The sequence below is a fragment of the Schistocerca serialis genome, chromosome 3, assembly GCF_023864345.2.
Source record: "Schistocerca serialis cubense isolate TAMUIC-IGC-003099 chromosome 3, iqSchSeri2.2, whole genome shotgun sequence".
Taxonomy (NCBI): Eukaryota; Metazoa; Arthropoda; class Insecta; order Orthoptera; family Acrididae; genus Schistocerca; species Schistocerca serialis.
In genome coordinates, this window is record NC_064640.1 from 783,144,333 (window position 1) to 783,164,098 (window position 19,766).

Below are 19,766 nucleotides of genomic sequence, written 5' to 3' on the forward strand. Positions count from 1 at the left end.
CTATCGAAGACAGTGCTGCTAAAGCAGAGTTACGAAGCACAGCCTTCTGAAATGCCTTCACAACAGAAGACGAAGTAAATATTCCAGAATTCGAATCAAGAACAACTGACAGCATGAGTAACATAAAAGTAAATATCCTCGGAGTAGTGAAGCAACTCAACTCATTTAATAATAACAAGGCTTCTGGCCCAGACTGCATACCAATTAAGTTACTTTCAGAGTATGCTGATGATGCATTAGCTCCATACTTGACAATCATAGTCAACCGTTCTCTGGACGAAATGTTACACCCCAGGATAGTATCCCCAGTGGACGCTAAAAATTTGTAAAAGCTCCACCTTGGCAGCTCATGGAAGCCGAATCGCTTGTGTCAATGTCCATTAGGCTGCCAGCTAGGGGAAAATGCTGAGCGAGTTGCGATTAACACCGAAGGTATCGCAGCCCAGGGGAACGACCGAGCGTCCAAGTCTGCAGGCGAAGCGTAATGACATGATGGAATCCAAAAGATACCGCCGTGCTAGTGACAAAGCAGACTGTCATAAGGAAGGCTAGGTACAACGCAACGATAAGTACTCAAGTGTCAAACCAGCAGAAATCTGAAGGTGAATTTGCGAAAGTCTGATGTTACTACTAGGAGAGCTGACTCCGAGGGAAAACTACGAGGGCAGTTCAATAAGTAATGCAACACATTTTTTTTCTCGGCCAATTTTGGTTGAAAAAACCGGAAATTTATTGTGGAATATTTTCAAACATTCCCGCTTCGTCTCGTATAGTTTCATTGACTTCCGACAGGTGGCAGCGCTGTACGGAGCTGTTAAAATGGCGTCTGTAACGGATGTGCGTTGCAAACAACGGGCAGTGATCGAGTTTCTTTTGGCGGAAAACCAGGGCATCTCAGATATTCATAGGCGCTTGCAGAATGTCTACGGTGATCTGGCAGTGGACAAAAGCACGGTGAGTCGTTGGGCAAAGAGTGTGTCATCATCGCCGCAAGGTCAAGCAGGACTGTCTGATCTCCCGCGTGCGGGCCGGCCGTGCACAGCTGTGACTCCTGCAATGGCGGAGCGTGCGAACACACTCGTTCGAGATGATCGACGGATGACCATCAAACAACTCAGTGCTCAACTTGACATCTCTGTTGGTAGTGCTGTCACAATTGTTCACCGGTTGGGATATTCAAAGGTTTGTTCCCGCTGGGTCCCTCGTTATCTAACCGAACACCATAAATAGCAAAGGAGAACCATCTGTGCGGAATTGCTTGCTCGTCATGTGGCTGTGGGTGACAATTTCTTGTCAAAGATTGTTACAGGCGATGAAACATGGGTTCATCACTTCGAACCTGAAACAAAACGGCAATCAATGGAGTGGCGCCACACCCACTCCCCTACCAAGAAAAAGTTTAAAGCCATACCCTCAGCCGGTAAAGTCATGGTTACAGTCTTATGGGACGCTGAAGGGGTTATTCTGTTCGATGTCCTTCCCCATGGTCAAACGATCAACTCTGAAGTGTATTGTGCTACTCTTCAGAAATTGAAGAAACGACTTCAGTGTGTTCGTAGGCACAAAAATCTGAACGAACTTCTCCTTCTTCATGACAACGCAAGACCTCACACAAGTCTTCGCACCCGAGAGGAGCTCACAAAACTTCATTGGACTGTTCTTCCTCATGCACCCTACAGCCCCGATCTCGCACCGTCGGATTTCCATATGTTTGGCCCAATGAAGGACGCAATCCGTGGGAGGCACTACGCAGATGATGAAGAAGTTATTGATGCAGTACGACGTTGGCTCCGACATCGGCCAGTGGAATGGTACCGTGCAGGCATACAGGCCCTCATTTCAAGGTGGCGTAAGGCCGTAGCATTGAATGGAGATTACGTTGAAAAATAGTGTTGTGTAGCTAAAAGATTGGGGAATAACCTGGTGTATTTCAATGCTGAATAAAACAACCCCTGTTTCAGAAAAAAATGTGTTGCATTACTTATTGAACTGCCCTCGTAGAACACATTATGTCATAGCCATCTCCACCGGAGCAGAGCACATGGGAAACGCCAGCACAAATGCCCCAGCCTTCTTAAAAAATGTCTGATTGCTGAGTGCTGATTGCCGACTGCCCAGTGTGCGGGCTCAACCGTTGGGTCAGCTGCAGCTATCCATGGAGATCGACTTTGAGCATGCCTAGCTATCTTCGATCGTCTATGGAACCACGAGTTTGATTGGAAGGAAGCTGCTGCTCCCGGAAGCACTGCTGACATCCAAAGCAACGCTGATTAGGCATGGAGGCCAGGTCTGCCGAGGCTTGACCTGCGTGACCTGGACGCTGTCCGTCATTCGCCTTCGAGAGGGGGGACACTGCTACCCGTGATCCCGCTCTTGTGGCAGACATCGATGCTGTCCTCTCCTATCTCCTAAACAGGGGCTGAGAACCGGCCCCTGTGAGCCAAAGAGTGCTTCAGGTGAACCTGGGACTTGACTCGTGATAACAAGTCTTCAGAGTCAACGAGTGCATATGTAGAGCTGGAGGCCGCCAGAGTCCACGAGTCGAAGCCGCCCCATTATGTAGCAGACGCCATCCGACGCTTCGCTGTGCTGGCAGTACTGCAAGACAGGTGCATACCGGCTTTCCGCTCCTGACGAGGTACTGCTCTGCCAGCCCAGTCGTGGCACGGTGATTTGGAAAACAGCCCTGTATTATAGAGTTGGCTGCACACCATGTGCACATGTAAATTGTATATGTAAAATATATGTACTATGTACACATTAGAGGATGTGTATGTGTGCGCCGGCCGGAGTGGCCGAGCGGTTCTAAGCGCTACAGTCTGGAACCGCGCGACCTCTACGGCCGCAGGTTCGAATCCTGCCTCAGGCATGGATGTGTGTGATGTCCTTAGGTTAGTTAGGTTTAAGTAGTTGTAAGTTCTAGGGGACTGATGACCTCAGCAAATACCAAGTCTGTTGTCAAAGACGAAGAAAATTATAATTGAATTAAAACCGATATATCAAAAAGATTCTCTAATAATATATCTGCTATATAAAAAAGTTTTCTTTCTATTACCGTACCAAAAAATAGCATTTATTTTAGACTCTCAAGGGAAATGTAGTAGTGTAAAAAAAGTTTCTAGTCATTGAGGCATATGAAATGTATCTCTGCAACATTTCTCTCTAGTCATTAGTATCTAGTTATTTAAGTATCGACCAAACAATTCTGTTATTTCTAGTCAAAGCTTTGTTTCTCTGTACAGAAGAATTACACATGCCTACAGAATAAAGAAATTACTAAATACATATCACGCTCTCTTGGTCTTTTTATTTACAAAAAAAAAACTATCACATATTGTTTGGTAGTTCCACTGCACGTAAAAATGCATAGCTGTTGTATAACTTAGTCAGCTGGTAATAGAAGCGCTCATCGTTTTCTCTCAGTGCAAGTGGCCAAGCTACAACAGCACTGCATCTTTACTTGAAATAAAGTACAAAAATTTCTTTTACAGATCATTTATTTTCCTTTTGGATAACATTGTGGGGAAGATGTAGACATATTTAAGTATGCAAGTATTTGTTTGCCCACATCAGATAGCTGTGATGCACCACACATGCCGCAGACAGCATTTAAACACATATCAAAGTATTTTGTGAATACATCCTCTCAATAGTCAGCTTTTGAAGAGCATAGCAGACATTGTCAAAAATCTGTACACGTAATACCACCATCAGACATGGTCATTCATTGCACACTGGAAGTCAGCATTGCGAAAAACAAAGTCTCTGAATTTTGCCTCCTGTAAATGGGTGTACACTAACCTATCCTCATCATTGATAGTTTTAATTGTTTTTGGATAAACACCGACATACTCTGTGTGACAAACCAGTAACTCATTGGGCACAGTGTGATTGCTGAACAGAGAAGCTATCTTTGAGAAATTCTCACGTAATTGCCACCACTCATATGTTGAAAGCATAACATTCTTACCCCTAAAATGAGGATTTTCAAAGACTGTTAGGGTACGGAACTGATGACCAGAGGACAGGGACACACAACTACACGCTTACTACACTCCTGGAAATGGAAAAAAGAACACATTGACACCGGTGTGTCAGACCCACCATACTTGCTCCGGACACTGCGAGAGGGCTGTACAAGCAATGATCACACGCACGGCACAGCGGACACACCAGGAACCGCGGTGTTGGCCGTCGAATGGCGCTAGCTGCGCAGCATTTGTGCACCGCCGCCGTCAGTGTCAGCCAGTTTGCCGTGGCATACGGAGCTCCATCGCAGTCTTTAACACTGGTAGCATGCCGCGACAGCGTGGACGTGAACCGTATGTGCAGTTGACGGACTTTGAGCAAGGGCGTATGTTGGGCATGCGGGAGGCCGGGTGGATGTACCGCCGAATTGCTCAACACGTGGGGCGTGAGGTCTCCACAGTACATCGATGTTGTCGCCAGTGGTCGGCGGAAGGTGCACGTGCCCGTCGACCTGAGACCGGACCGCAGCGACGCACGGATGCACGCCAAGACCGTAGGATCCTACGCAGTGCCATAGGGGACCGCACCGCCACTTCCCAGCAAATTAGGGACACTGTTGCTCCTGGGGTATCGGCGAGGACCATTCGCAACCGTCTCCATGAAGCTGGGCTATGGTCCCGCACACCGTTAGGCCGTCTTCCGCTCACGCCCCAACATCGTGCAGCCCGCCTCCAGTGGTGTCGCGACAGGCGTGAATGGAGGGACGAATGGAGACGTGTCGTCTTCAGCGATGAGAGTCGCTTCTGCCTTGGTGCCAATGATGGTCGTATGCGTGTTTGGCGCCGTGCAGGTGAGCGCCACAATCAGGACTGCATACGACCGAGGCACACAGGGCCAACACCCGGCATCATGGTGTGGGGAGCGATCTCCTACACTGGCCGTACACCACTGGTGATCGTCGAGGGGACACTGAATAGTGCATGGTACATCCAAACCGTCATCGAACCCATCGTTCTACCATTCCTAGACCGGCAAGGGAACTTGCTGTTCCAACAGGACAATGCACATCCGCATGTATCCAGTGCCACCCAACGTACTCTAGAAGGTGTAAGTCAACTACCCTGGCCAGCAAGATCTCCGGATCTGTCCCCCATTGAGCATGTTTGGGACTGGATGAAGCGTCGTCTCACGCGGTCTGCACGTCCAGCACGAACGCTGGTCCAACTGAGGCGCCAGGTGGAAATGGTATGGCAAGCCATTCCACAGGACTACATCCAGTATCTCTACGATCGTCTCCATGGGAGAATAGCAGCCTGCATTGCTGCGAAAGGTGGATATACACTGTACTAGTGCCGACATTGTGCATGCTCTGTTGCCTGTGTCTATGTGCCTGTGGTTCTGTCAGTGTGATCATGTGATGTATCTGACCCCAGGAATGTGTCAATAAAGTTTCCCCTTCCTGGGACAATGAATTCACGGTGTTCTTATTTCAATTTCCAGGAGTGTATCACTCACACTTAGAGTGTACATAACTGAGAAAAGATACATTTTAAAAGAAACACTTTAACACGTGAGGTATGCCACTGTAATTGCGCGTTAGGTGGTGCCTCTCTCTAACTTACGATCATTGAAGAACAGTTTAGTGGTGAACCACTGCTCCTGCAGTGGAGGCTCAAAATTGGACGAAACAGGCAGTGGAAACCTGAAGCCTGACAAATCTGGTGAGTGCAGTGGAAAATCTAATGATTCTCATAAATCAGGCTGGTCGACTGCAATATTATCAGGATTCCGTTGCACTGTAGTAGAAAGAAAATATTACTGAATGCAAATAATAATAATAATAATAATAATAATAATAATAATAATAATGAGAGAGAGATGGAGGAATTAGTAGTTACATTCAGATAGTACAGTTTTCTTCCTTTTATTGTCCCCGGAAATGGTGGGTGATCTCTGACGCACCACGTTCCTGCTGACAAAGGTTCAAATGGCTCTAAGCACTTTGGGACTTAACATCTGAGGTCATCAGTCTCCTAGGCTTAGAACTACATAAACCTAACTAACCTAAGGACATCAGACACATCCATGCCCGAGGCAGGGTTCGAGCCTGTGACTTTAGCAGTAGCGCGGTTCCAGAATGAGGCGCCTAGAACCGCTCGGCCAGAAAGGCCGGCGAACTGACTAACGATGCTAAGTCCTCTCATAGGATTCTGGGGATGGTGATGGTGGTGATGGTGTCTGGACCGATAACAGCACACTACACCATTGGGGGAGGGACGATTCCATTTTTGGGTCATAAATTACCATCTTTATGATGACAGTTGTCATTAAGCATTCGGACACCTGGGTACACATGGACGCAAGTGCACTACTCGGGTACCATCTTGGCTATAAATTATAGTAATTATAATAACAGTTACAAATCATTAATTGTAATCATGATGACAGATATTGCCCATTAATTACGTCCTAAACGAACAAAACAAGGGCCCAAGCGGGCAGTGTGTTTAGATAAGCAAGTTAGGGCAAATAGCTTGTTCGTTTACATGAGAACAATGGGACCTTCGAAGTTGAATCGCCACTTCATATAAGAAAAGAAGTTTTTGAAATGTGGTGCTACATAACATGCTAAGGATTAGATGGGTAGAGCGTGTAACTAATGGAGAGGTACTGAATAGGATAGTAGGGAACAGAAACTTGTGGAATAACTTGACTGCAAAGAGGATCGGTTAATAGCACACATTCTGAGATGTGAAGGAATCGTTAATTTAGTACTGGAACTAAGTATGGGGAATAAGAGAGGGAGACCAAAAGACGAGTGAAGTCAGAGGGTTTACATGGATGCAGCTCCCAGTAGTTATTCAGAGATGATGACTACACAGAGCAGACTTGGATGGAGTATTGTATAAAGCTGGTTTTCGAACTTACGACAACAACGACAACAACAGAAGAAGCAACATAATTTCATCTTTTTGCATGCTATTAATGGCAGTCCAATGCAAGAATTTTTTTGCGACAGAGTTCCTGGCTGGGCATCCACTTCTGAACGCTTTCGTGATCCAGAAATGGAAACGAGCGTACGGCATTGCGGGAGTCCCCCATTCGAGTAAGTTCGGGCGCCGAGGGCAAGTACTTATTGCATTCGACGCCTCATTGGGCAACTTGTGCGTCGGAGATGGGGTTGAAACGATGATGAGGACGACACAACACCCAGTCCCTGAGTGGAGAAAATCTCCTGCCCCAGCCGGGAATCGAACCCAGGCCCCTTGGCGTGGCATTCCACTGCGCTGACCACTCAGCTAACGGGGGCGGACTCGTGATCCAGAGTCCATCCCCTTCACAGCGGGTACAGGAGCTGGTTTACCACCACCGTTCTCCTACACGCCGAGGTGCTCGCTGTGTGTCACAGTGACTGCAATCTACCGTTTCTCCTGCTGCCCTCGTTTTGGCTATTGTAATACGAGGGTTGTCCAGAAAGTAAGTTCCGATCGGTCGCTAAATGAAAACCACAGTGAAAATCAGAGACGTTTTGTTTGCAAGAGTTAGCTACACTTTCCAAATACTTCTCTACATAGTCACCGCTCTGACGAGCCAATTAGGACTGTGTTGTGGATGATCGAACACTTCCCATCGAAAAGGCTGCAGGAGCATCTTCACTGCCCTTGCAGAGTGCGGCTGAGAATTGCTATGGAGAAGGAAGTGCTTGGCAGTTGTGTTAGGTGGGCTGCATTCATTAAGGCGAAGCCTCTCAGTGGGCCCTCCTACTTGGCGGGAGACATCGTTGTTCTAGGCACCTTTACTCACTTACAGTGCTCTCACAACTGAAAAGAGCGTCTTGATGCGATCAACACTCATACTAGAAACACCACCCAACACATCTGTGCAAAGCTTCATCGGGTTTTCACTGTGGTGTCCATTTCGCAACCGATCGGAACCTACTTTTTGGACAACTCACATATTATTCATAGTTGCTGTATAAGTTTCAATGGAAAAAACTATGATACACCGAGTGAAAGCGGCGCCGTGTGTCTTCGTTGGAAACTCAAACGGGCTGTTTGACGCCAAATTCGAGGAACGGAGCTATGAAGAATGTAAGCTGATTGAAAGTGACATAATAGATATTTTAATACATTTTATGAGAACTGCCTGTTTTGGAGAAGCGGAATGTGAGCAGGTGGGAGAACTTCATAGCTGCTAAGGCAAGTGTCATAAAATTTCGACATGGGGTTGGCATAGTTCTTCACGTGGCATTTGATCATGCAGCAAATGGCGTGAGAGACCGAGCGAAGTGGCGCAGTGGTTAGACACTGGACTCGCATTCGGGAGGACGACGGTTCAATCCCGCGTCCGGCCATCCTGATTTAGGTTTTCCGTGATTTCCCTAAATCGCTCCAGGCAAATGCCGGGATGGTTTCTTTCAAAGGGCACGGCCGACTTCCTTCCCCGTCCTTCCCTAATCCGATGAGACCGATGACCTCGCTGTCTGGTCTCCTTCCCCAAACAACCAAACAAATGGTGTGAGAATTTTTGAAGCATATAATCTCCCACCATGATTAAAATAGGTCAGAAAATACATTTGAATTACACACTTATAATATATATCTTATGACGGAAGTTTCTTCTGATGAAAAAAACGTAAACTGTTTGTCTCAGTCACAGCTGTGAAATGATTCATGTAATCACAGCCGTTTGCTACTGCTGGAATCCCTATTCATATCGTATGAGGCCTATTTGGTTTCAATGGGATCAATCACGTTTGTCACAGAGTTGTTTACCATAACGCTAAAATAGAAAAGGGCAAAATGTCTGCTCTTTCTATGAGAAAGTAATTGCAAAACCAACTTACCTAAATGTCAGGCAGAAATAAATAATGCGCACTTTTGATACGAGCAGTGTCATACACAGGCAGTACTTCAGCACTTTCGCCATAATGTGAAAACATAGTGGTGGAAGTAGGTGAATAACGAAAATCGATAGACAAGTTATTCGATATCACAACGAAATGACAATGTGCATTCACAAGGAAAACATATCTGGTCTGATACAGATACGAAATAAGATATGAACAAGCTGTGTTGTTGCTTCCATAACTTTTGGCTAGTGTGATGATTCCCTAGATGGCGAAAACCACACGAATCACAGTCATTAATGATCGTTTCAAGCATTTTCAGAGCTTTTCTTGAGAAGTAACCCAAAATTTCTAAAACAGACGCTTTTGATTACGCCAACAAGGTATTGAATCGAGGCTGTGAGATGGCATGTGATGCAGAACTTCTCTTGAGTTTTCGTTACTGAATTTCGTTCTGGCCGTTTGTAGATCCAATATAGAAAACGAAAAAAACTTTCTAAACCGCAGAGTTTTTCCAGCAAGATCCGAACCGACGTCCAAAGCAGTCAGCACATCAGAAGTCGAGTGCGTTGCTGCAAAGCCAACAAGACGCTGCTACAGGATGACTTCTCTCGTTATTCCCTGACGAGCCAAAGAAATTGATCCACCTGTCTGATATCATGTAGGGCCCCCGCGAGCACGCAGAAGGGCCGCAACACGACGTGGCATGGGCTCGACTAATGTCAGAAGTAGTGGTGGAGGGAACCGACACCATGAATCCTGTAGTGCTGTCCATAAATCCGTAAGAGTACGAGCGGTAGAGATCTCTGCTGAACAGCACGTTATAATGCATCCCGGATATGCTCAATAATGTTCATGTCTGGGGAGTTTGGTGGCCAGCGGAAGTGTTTAAACTCAGAAGAGTTGGAGCCAATCTGTATCAATTCTGGACGTGTGGGGTTTCGCAATGTCCTGCTGGAACTGCCCAAGTCCGTCGGAATGCACAATGGACGTGAATGGATGCAGTCGATCAGACAGGATGCTTACGTACGTGTCACCTGTCAGAGTCGTATCTAGACGTATCAGGGTTCCCATATCACTCCAACTGCACACGCCTCCACCAGGTTGAACAGTCCGTTACTGACAAGCAGGGTCCATGGATTCATGAGGTTGTCACCATACCTGTACACGTCCATCCGCTCGATACAATTTCAAACGAGACTCGTCCGACCAGGCAACATGTTGGTGTTGACGGGCCCAGGCGAGACGTAAAGCTTTGTGTAGTGCAGTCACCAAGGGTGCACGATTATGTTTCGTTGAATGGTTCGCACGCTGACACTTGTTGAAAGTCCAGCGTTGAAATCTGCAGCAATTTGCGGAAGGGTTGCACTTCCGTCACGTTGACCGATTGTCTTCAGTCGTCGTTGGTTCCTTTCTTGTAGGATCTTCTTCCGGCCGCAGCGATGTCGGAGATTAGATGTTTGACTGGATTCCTGATATTCACGGTACACTCGTTAAATGGTCGTACGGGAAAATTCCCACTTCATCGCTACCTCGGAGATGCTGTGTCCCATCGCTCGTGCGCTGACTATAACACTATGTTCAAACTCACTTAAATCTTGACAACCTGCCATTGTAGCGTAGTAACCGACCCAACAACTGCACCAGACACTTGTCTTATACGGGCGTTGCCGACAGCAGCGCCGTCTTCTGCCTGTTTACATATCTCTGGCGCTTCAATGTATATTGTCAAAGGTAAGTCTATCGGAACGTGAGAGAAGAGAGTAGTCATAGCTTATGCGCCGAGCATCAATCTTGGGATTAGACAATGAATTTTACTTACTGAGTGTCGTATCTTAAATGGATATTAAATACAGGTGACAACGAAGTATGAAGCGAATGTAGGCAGATAGTTCAGGGCACACGTGGAAATAAATGGAAGTTAACAGCGTTTTCGTACATTTCCTGCAATATTGTCAATTCCCATCTACACTAATTCCCTCATCTAAACTACTCTGATGGCTCCGAGAGGCCCGCGTACTGGAAAGTAAGCGCAAGCCGGCACTAAATTAATTCGATGGATCGTCACGCGCCAAGAGAGTGCAAAGTAGCTGCACGAGATGCCCTTTCAGTTGTATTCGCGTTTCTGTAACAAGGCTAAAGAGGCTAAACTGTACAAAGGAATATCGTTCTCTACCGCTACGGTAACGTTCACCACAAGATAAGAGCAGGAGATTTTTTTAAGGTATGGCTCTCATACGTAAACTAATCTCCGTCAGAAAAAGCCCTGAAGGCCCAACGGTACCGAACTACCGCCGTGTCGTTCTCGATTTATAGGCATCACTGGATGCGGATATGGAGGGGCGCCAGCACACCGCTCTCCTGACCGTTGTCAGTGTTCGTGACCGGAGCCACTACTTCCCCATCAAGTAGTTAGTCAACTGACCGCACAACGGCTGAGTGCACCCCTCTTGCCAACAGCGCTCGGCAAACCAGACGGTTCACCTACCCAAGAGCTCCTCAGTTGTTATGACTATAAATCGTAGTTTGCGTGAACATATGTGAAGGAGGATATAAGATGAACATCGGCAAAAGCAAAACAAGGTTAATGGAATGTAGTCGAATTAAATCGGGTGATGCTGAGGGAATTAGATTAGGAAATGAGACACTTAAAGTAGTTAAGGAGTTTTGCTATTTGGGGAGCAAGATAACTGATGATGGTCGAAGTAGAGAGGATATAAAATGTAGACTGGCAATGGCAAGAAAAGCGTTCCTGAAGAAGAGAAATTTGTTAACATCGAGTATAGATTTAAGTGTCAGGAAGTCGTATCTGAAAGTATTTGTATGGAGTTTAGCCACGTATGGAAGAAGAAGAGAATAGAAGCTTTCGAAATGTGGTGCTACAGAAGAATGCTGAAGATTAGATGAGTAGATCACATAACTAATTAGGATGTATTGATTAGAATAGGAGAGAAGAGGAATTTGTGGCACAACTTGACTAGAAGAAGGGATCGGTTGGTAGGGCATATTCTGAGGCATCAAGGGATCACCAATTTAGTATTGGAGGGCAACGTGGAGGGTAAAAATCGTAGAGGGAGACGAAGAGATGAATACACTAAACAGATTCAGAAGGATGTAGGTTGCAGTAGGTACTGGGAGACGAAGAAGCTTGTACAGGATAGCGTAGCATGGAGAGCTGCATCAAACCAGTCTCTGGACTGAAGACCACAACAACAAGTGAACACCCACATGGGAATACTAGTGGTGGAATTGTTAGGTTGGTGCATAAGTTCGTAGCGTTTTTCCGCAAGTTTAATAAACAGAACTCGTACAAAAAAACATAGACTTCAGTCATTAATAATATGTTCTCCATCACTGTTTACAACAGTCTGAGAACCAAAGGATAACTTTTCGATCCCGTGACTTTGGAAATCGTGTGATTTTGAAGCGAAGAACTCGCCGAGCAATGTTGGTAGCGGATTTTCATCTGGAAAAAAAAAAAAGGTTCAAATGGCTCTGAGCACTATGGGACTCAACTGCTGAGGTCATTAGTCCCCTAGAACTTAGAACTAGTTAAACCTAACTAACCTAAGGACATCACAAACATCCATGCCCGAGGCAGGATTCGAACCTGCGACCGTAGCGGTCTTGCGGTTCCAGACTGCAGCGCCTTTAACCGCACGGCCACTTCGGCCGGCTCATCTGGACAGGAAGTTTCTTGATAGAGAGTGTAAAAGGTGAAAATCGGAGAGCGCAAGATCAAGTTAATAGTGTGGGTGAGTAATGTCTTCTCGTCCCACCTTATGTGTAGTGTTTTTTGTCAGTCTAACAGCATGCGGGCAGGCGCTATCGTGAAGTAGCGTCACTTCTCGCAGTTTACCTGGTCGTTGTTCCTGGAGTGCATCTGCAGGACGTCTCACTTAGTGACAGTAATAGTGATGGTTACACCACGGGAAAGGAATTCGTAGCCGGCCTAGGTGGCCGAGCGGTTCTAGTCGTTACACTCTGGAATCGCGTGACCGCTACGGTCGCAGGTTCGAATCCAGCCTCGGGCATGGATGTTTGTGATGTCCTTAGCTTAGTTAGGTATAAGTAGTTCTAAGTTCTAAGGGACTGATGACTTCAGAAGTTAAGTCCCATAATGCTCAGAGCCATTTTGAAGGAATTCGTAGTACACCACACCGCCGCTGTTCCATCAGACGCATAACATTATCTTTTGTGGATGCATGCAGGTCTTTGTACGGGAAGTTGCTGCTTTTTTTGGGGTCAAACATTCCCTTCTTTTCATTTTGTTAACATAAAGACTCTATTTCTCGTCACTAGTAATGATACAGAATAGGAATGTTACATGAATGCGTGGTGTCTGTCCGAAAGAACAACCACCACGAGAAATCCGCAGCTGTGATACATGTAATGTAAATTGTGGCAGACTGGGACTCGGACCCGGGATCTCCAGCTTCCAAGTCAGCAGCGTTAACCACTGCGCCGTCCAGATAGAGTTCCCAGCGCAAATGCGCGGGTTATCTCCGCTCGCTTCCCAGCTGACCCACGCTCTCACCTAGCGCCAGCTATCCGCAGTCCCCCGTCCATGTCCTCCATGTTCGCTAATTTTAGATTTCCGCCGGAGGTCGAACGAAATGTGCATCCGCACTGAAGATTGTGAATTCACTGTCCACCGAGGCGAATCAATTACACACTACTGGCCATTAAAATTGCTACTCCACGAAGATGACGTGCTACAGACACGAAATTTAACCGACAGGAAGAAGATGCTGTGATATGCAAATGATTTGCTTTTCAGAGCATTCACACAAGGTTGGCGACGGTGGCGACACATACAACGTGCTGACATTAGGAAAGTTTCCAACCGATTTCTCATACACAAACAGCAGTTGACCGGCGTTGCCTGGTGAAACGTTGTTGTGATGCCTCGTGTAAGGAGGAGAAATGCGTACCATCACGTCTCCGACTTTGATAAAGGTCGGATTGTAGCATATCGCGATTGCGGTTTATCATATCGCGACACTGCTGCTCACGTTGGTCGAGATCCAATGACTGTTAGCAGAATATGGAATCGGTGGATTCAGGAGGGTAATACGGAACGCCGTGCTGGATCCCAACGGCCTCGTATCACTAGCAGTCGAGATGACAGGCATCTTATCCGCATGGCTGTAAAGGATCGTGCATCCACGTCTCGATCCCTGAGTCAACAGATGGGGACGTTCGCAAGACAACAACCATCTGCACGAACAGTTCGACGACGTTTGCAGCAGCATGGACTATCAGCTCGGAGACCATGGCTGCGGTTACCCTTGACGCTGCGTCACAGACAGGAGCGCCTGCGATGGTGTACTCAACGACGAACCTGGCTGCACGAATGGCAAAACTTCATTTTTTCGGATGAATCCAGGTTCTGTTTACAGCATCATGATGGTCGCATCCGTGTTTGGTGACATCGCGGTGAACGCGCATTGGAAGCGTGTATCCGTCAGCGCCATACTGGCGTATCACCCGGCGTGATTGTATGGGGTAAAATTGGTTACACGTCTCGGGCATCTCTTGTTCGCATTGATGGCACTTTGAACAATGGACGTTACATTTCAGATGTGTTACGATCAGTGGCTCTACGCTTTATTTGATCCCTGAAAAACCCTACATTTCAGGAAGATAATGCATGACCGCATGTTACAGGTCCTATATGGGACTTTCTGGGTACAGAAAACGTTCGACTGCTGCCTTGGCCAGCACATTCTCCAGATCTCTCACCAATTGAAAACGTCTGGTCAATGGTGACCGAGCAACTGGCTCGTCACAATATGCCTGTCACTACTCTTGATGAACTGTGGTATCGTGTTGAAGCTGCATGGGCAGCTGTACCTGTACACGCCATCCGAACTCTGTTTGACTCAATCTCCAGGTGTATCAAGGCGGTTATTACGGCCAGAGGTGGTTGTTCTGGGTACTGATTTCTCAGGATCTATGAACCCAAATTGCGTGAAAATGTAATCACATATCAGTTCTAGTATAATATATTTGTCCAATGAATACCCGTTTATCATCTGCATTTCTTCTTGGTGTAGGAATTTTAATGGCCAATAGTGTATAAATGCGTGGTGCGAAGGAGCAGATAATGCCTAGTATGTGGGAGGTCCTGGGTTCCAAGTCTCGGTCTGTTACACATTTTCACTTGTCGCCGCTGATTCCGCATAGGTATCAGCAGATCCTTCCCTTTGCTGTTCTTTCTCCCCAATCCGCGTTCAATTTACGTAATAGAATTTATCTTAGACCATTCGGTGCTAATGCACCAGGTTTTTGAACCTTCCGCATTTCAAGCAAATATCGCACGATCGTGGAATGATCACAGTTCATCAGATTTGCTATTTCTCGAGTAGTCTGACATGGATCGTTGTGGACTAATGTGCTAAAACGATCTTCATCAAACCCCGAAAGTCTTCCTGAACGTGGAGAGTCACTAATGTCAAAACGATCCTCCTTAAAACGAGAAATCCATCTTGTTGCAGCGCTCTGTCAAGTGCCACTATCCCCCCACGCGGCGCCGGCCGTTGTGGCCGAGCGGTTTTAGGTGCCTCAGTCCGGAGCCGCGCTGCTGCTACGGTCGCAGGCTCGAATCCTACCTCGGGCATGGATGTGTGTGCTGTCCTTAGGTTAGTTAGGTTTAAGTAGTTCTAAGTCTAGGGGACTGATGACTTCAGATGTTAAGTCCCATAGTGCTTAGAACCATTTGAACCGTTTGAACCCCGCGCGGCGCAAATGTTTCTGGCTGTCTCCACTGCTGTGACCCCTCTACTGAATTCAAACAAAAGAATATGGCGGAAATGGTCCGATTTCTCCACTTGGCACTCCAGTTTCTAGCGTCCACAGCTCCACTCACTATCACCAAATGACAAAAGTCAAATGGCAACATTGATCTATAAATAAAAGAATGACAGTCGATAAATAAACCAAAGCACCTGGAATACGAGAATGCAAAACAAAAACACTACGAACTTATGCACCAACATAATACCAGGCTGCTAAGTAAAGTAGTGTTTAGTAGGAGACGCTAATGTTAATATGTCTATCCATGACGACGTAGTGAATGAATTGAAAACTATTCTGAATGCTGTCTGCAGCAATGAATTTCCTCTAGTGTTGTGTTGGTTGTCAGTCTTTGAACAGGATGCGGCCGTTTTCCTTTGCATTCTCATTCAGTCCAAGCTTGTGCTTCATCACTAACTACCTCATCCTTTACAAGTTGTATAACCCTAATAATCTAAATTGCTCCCATCTCAAGTAACCCTTTTTCCTTTGAGACCTTCTAAGTTCACAATAGCATCTGCTTCCTTTGTCTGTTTCATTCCATACATTTTATTAGCCTTTCATATTATTCGCCACGAAAATTCTTGTATCATGTGGTAGGAATCTGAGTGGATAATCTACCAGACTTGCTATACTTTGGTGACTTCCAACATAATGCTGGTTTCACTTGTTACATCAGATCTATGATGAAGGACGAAGTCACTAGTCAATCAAAGAATCTTATGAGAATGACTGTAAGCACGCAGGGTTCAGATTCAGCTGTCTATTTTTTTTATTGGCTTGGCCTGCTAGGGACAACAGGAAATAACATATGTCTTCTTTCTTTTCTCCTTTCTTTCTTTCCAGTAATTTTTCATCATTTCCCTATGTCTTTCTCTTCTTTCTTCTGTCCATACTGCACCTGTATTTTTCTATTTTTTCTCCTGGAAGCCCTTGAAACATATTACTTGTACCCTAAACTTTTCCCTTTCTCCTGTTTCATCCTCCGTTATTTCCATTCCTCTTAGGTCTGCTTTAACTTTTTTGCCCATGTCATTGATGTTTTTGGGCTTCTGTCAAAAAAGTTAAAAATTCTTTTTGTTATCCTCTTTTCATCTAGCCGTTTTTAGTGTCCTTAGAATACAACTCACCTCTTCCTCATTGTGTCTGATATTGGATCAATTTTTTCTTAAATTTCTTCATTACTTCTTAAATTCCATTTCCCATTCTCATATTTTGGTCCGAAGACTTTCCTAATTATTTTTCTTTCCTTCTTTTCTACTTCACCTAATTTTTAGCTGTATTTAAAAATAGAGATTCTGAAGCAAAAAGGCATTCTGGTTTAATGACAGAGTTCTAGTGCCGGTGTTTTGCCTTTATAGAAACAAATTTCCTGTTATACAAGTCTATTGTTAGTTGAAAAGCCATGTCCATTTTCCTTGTCCTTGCTAAGTTAGTTTCTCTGTCCAAAGAATTTGGTTGTATTATTTCACCTACATACTGAAATTTTGTAGTATTTTTTATTCTTCCATAATCGGTTTCCACGTTTTTCTGTGCCTCCTTGGCATCTGTCAAATACTCTGCTTTTTCAGAAGATGTATGTAGGCCTGCTTTTGAAACTGTCTCCTGTAGGAGATTTATGTGCAGTGTTGCATCTTCCATAGATTCGGCTAAGATGACAAGGTCGTTTGCAAAAGCCAAACAATCAAAACTCAGACCACCCCTTTTCTCCCAGCTGTGATTTTTTAAATTCTTCCTTCTACTATTCTTTTCCTCCATTCCGTGATTACCTTTTCTCGTACACAAACTGAACAGCAGTGAGAACAAGAATCCACCTCCTTGTCTTACCCCAGTTTTGTCTCAAAAGCCTTGGAGCTTTCACCTAAAAATTTAAATATACATTCTGCATTAGTTAGCGTCTCTTTTATGATTGCCGCTGATTTGTTTTCACTCCATACTCTTTTAAGGTGTTGAATAATGTTTTCCTATCAAGCGAATGATATGGCTTTTTGAAGTCTACAAATGTTATAGAAATGCCTTTGTATCTCATTTTTCTATATCTAATTAACAGCTCGCTTGTGGTCCTTGGTCAGCGAACATAAACACAACATGCGAGCTTTGCGCTCGTCCATCACGTTACTTGTCGATAATGAATGTCAAGAGAGTGATGTCTTTATGTAAGGTATTACTCAAGTAGGGCGTCAGTATCCTTTTAAAATTCTTTACAGGACCCAAATTTAATTGTAAAGCAACTTATTTGTGTCTTCGTATGCCTATTATATTCAGTAACAGTCACAAGAAACAAAAAGCTCTGCGTCTCATTCTCCCCATTCGAAAGAAAGACGAATAGCCTCACATGTAAAGAAAATATTACCACCATGCTGAAGATGAGAGTTTTGGAGAGTGAATGAGGACAACGAGACACGTGGATTTAATAACTGGGAAACACTTCCCCTGGTGTCGAAAACAGGTAGTCGTCGATTCCGTTTAGCATTGTAAAAGGCAGCAGGCAGCTACTTGACAATTAGCTGACCTATTGCTTACACAGTAGCTGTCACAGATCGATATTTTCATATTTTCTGGTTGTGTGAAAACAGTGTGAAGCAGACTGAAGAGTTCCAAAAATCAGGGAACTATCATAAAGCATAACTGAAGCACGTAGCAGAAAACATACCGCATATACTTTGTGGACCATTATAAATTCTTTGATTAGAGCAATCCCTACACTGTTGTTAATAGTGAGTCCATCTACATTCATTTTGTAAGACAGCTTGAAGTCGTCTCGGATTGAATAATGTTAAATACCTTGATGGCACAGACTCATCATCTACTGTACAGACTCATCGTCTACTGTATATACTACCATGTTTTTTTTTTTTTTTTTTTTTTTCGTTCATCTATAGATTCTCAACGTTGTTTGGTCTCGATGGTAGTGATCTGGTAATCTCTGCTCGCACATTTCCTGTTGGGATAAGGTCTTGTGTTATTTGAATGAAATCATAACTTCAACTTTTGTTAGTATTCGAGCATTTCTGCGCAGCTTAGTGCAGCTGTCCTTCGATAGGGCAACAGCGCAGCGAGCCCACGAATCGTTTTCTGGAATGTGAATAAGCTATCAGAAAAATAATGTTGATTATTTTTCTCTGATGTATATATTTGAAAGAAAGTTAAATATACAACAAACAGCAAAATCAGTTCACTGAGCAAGTTATAGGACCCCATGCATCCAAGATACTTCTGAATATCAAAAAGAAAGAAGAAAACATTTATTGCGGTATTTGTAGCAGATTAATTTGGCCTTAGGACCGATCCTGGAACAGGAGCTGTTATGATCGGAAACGTGCTGCTGTAAGGAATTACATATTACTAATTCGGTAAAGGCTTTCAATAGCGCGAACACAGCAACTAATTTTTACCACTGTGAAGAAAACTGGACTGTATTCAATGGGTAGATGAATAATTTATGAACCAGATCACGAAAAACATTGTAAACGTAACAGAAGAGGAGTGAAAATCGGGGAAGAAGTTCTTTGTGCCCGTAATTGTTGAATAAATACATTGCAGAAACCATGAAAACCATAAAAGAGACAAAGAAAAGGAATTAAATTCGTAGTTGAAGACATGATTGCATCATATTCGCTGATGACATTTCGAAAGTCGTAGTTACAGAAGAAGGAAATAAAAGAAAGGTAATTTTTCGATTTATTACAGGAGGAATTTGGAAATATAGAAGAAGAAAATTGTATTGTCATAATAAAAATAGATACTGATAGCACTCAATTTAAAGACATAGGCAGACTATCTCGGCAGTAAGATTACGGTAGGTAATGGCCATTTAACAGAAGTGAGATGAAGAACGGTTTCAACGTGGAAATGTATATCAAAGGCGTATTCTAAAGACGCAAGACGTCTTCTGAACGCAATTTAAATTTGGAGGCTGTGCAAAACTCTCCAGCAATAGCTGGATGAAAATGAAAACAACTCTAGTAATCCTGCGAGACTTAAAAGTAATCAGAAGCCTAATAAAAGAAACAGCAGAAAGGAAAATTAAATTTATAGGACAAATCCTTGGATGCATCACTTGTCTGTGGATTATATATGAAGATCAGGTATACTGCAAGCCACAAATGTAACGACAGAGAAAATGTATTGTGAAAGCAATAAGGCCTTA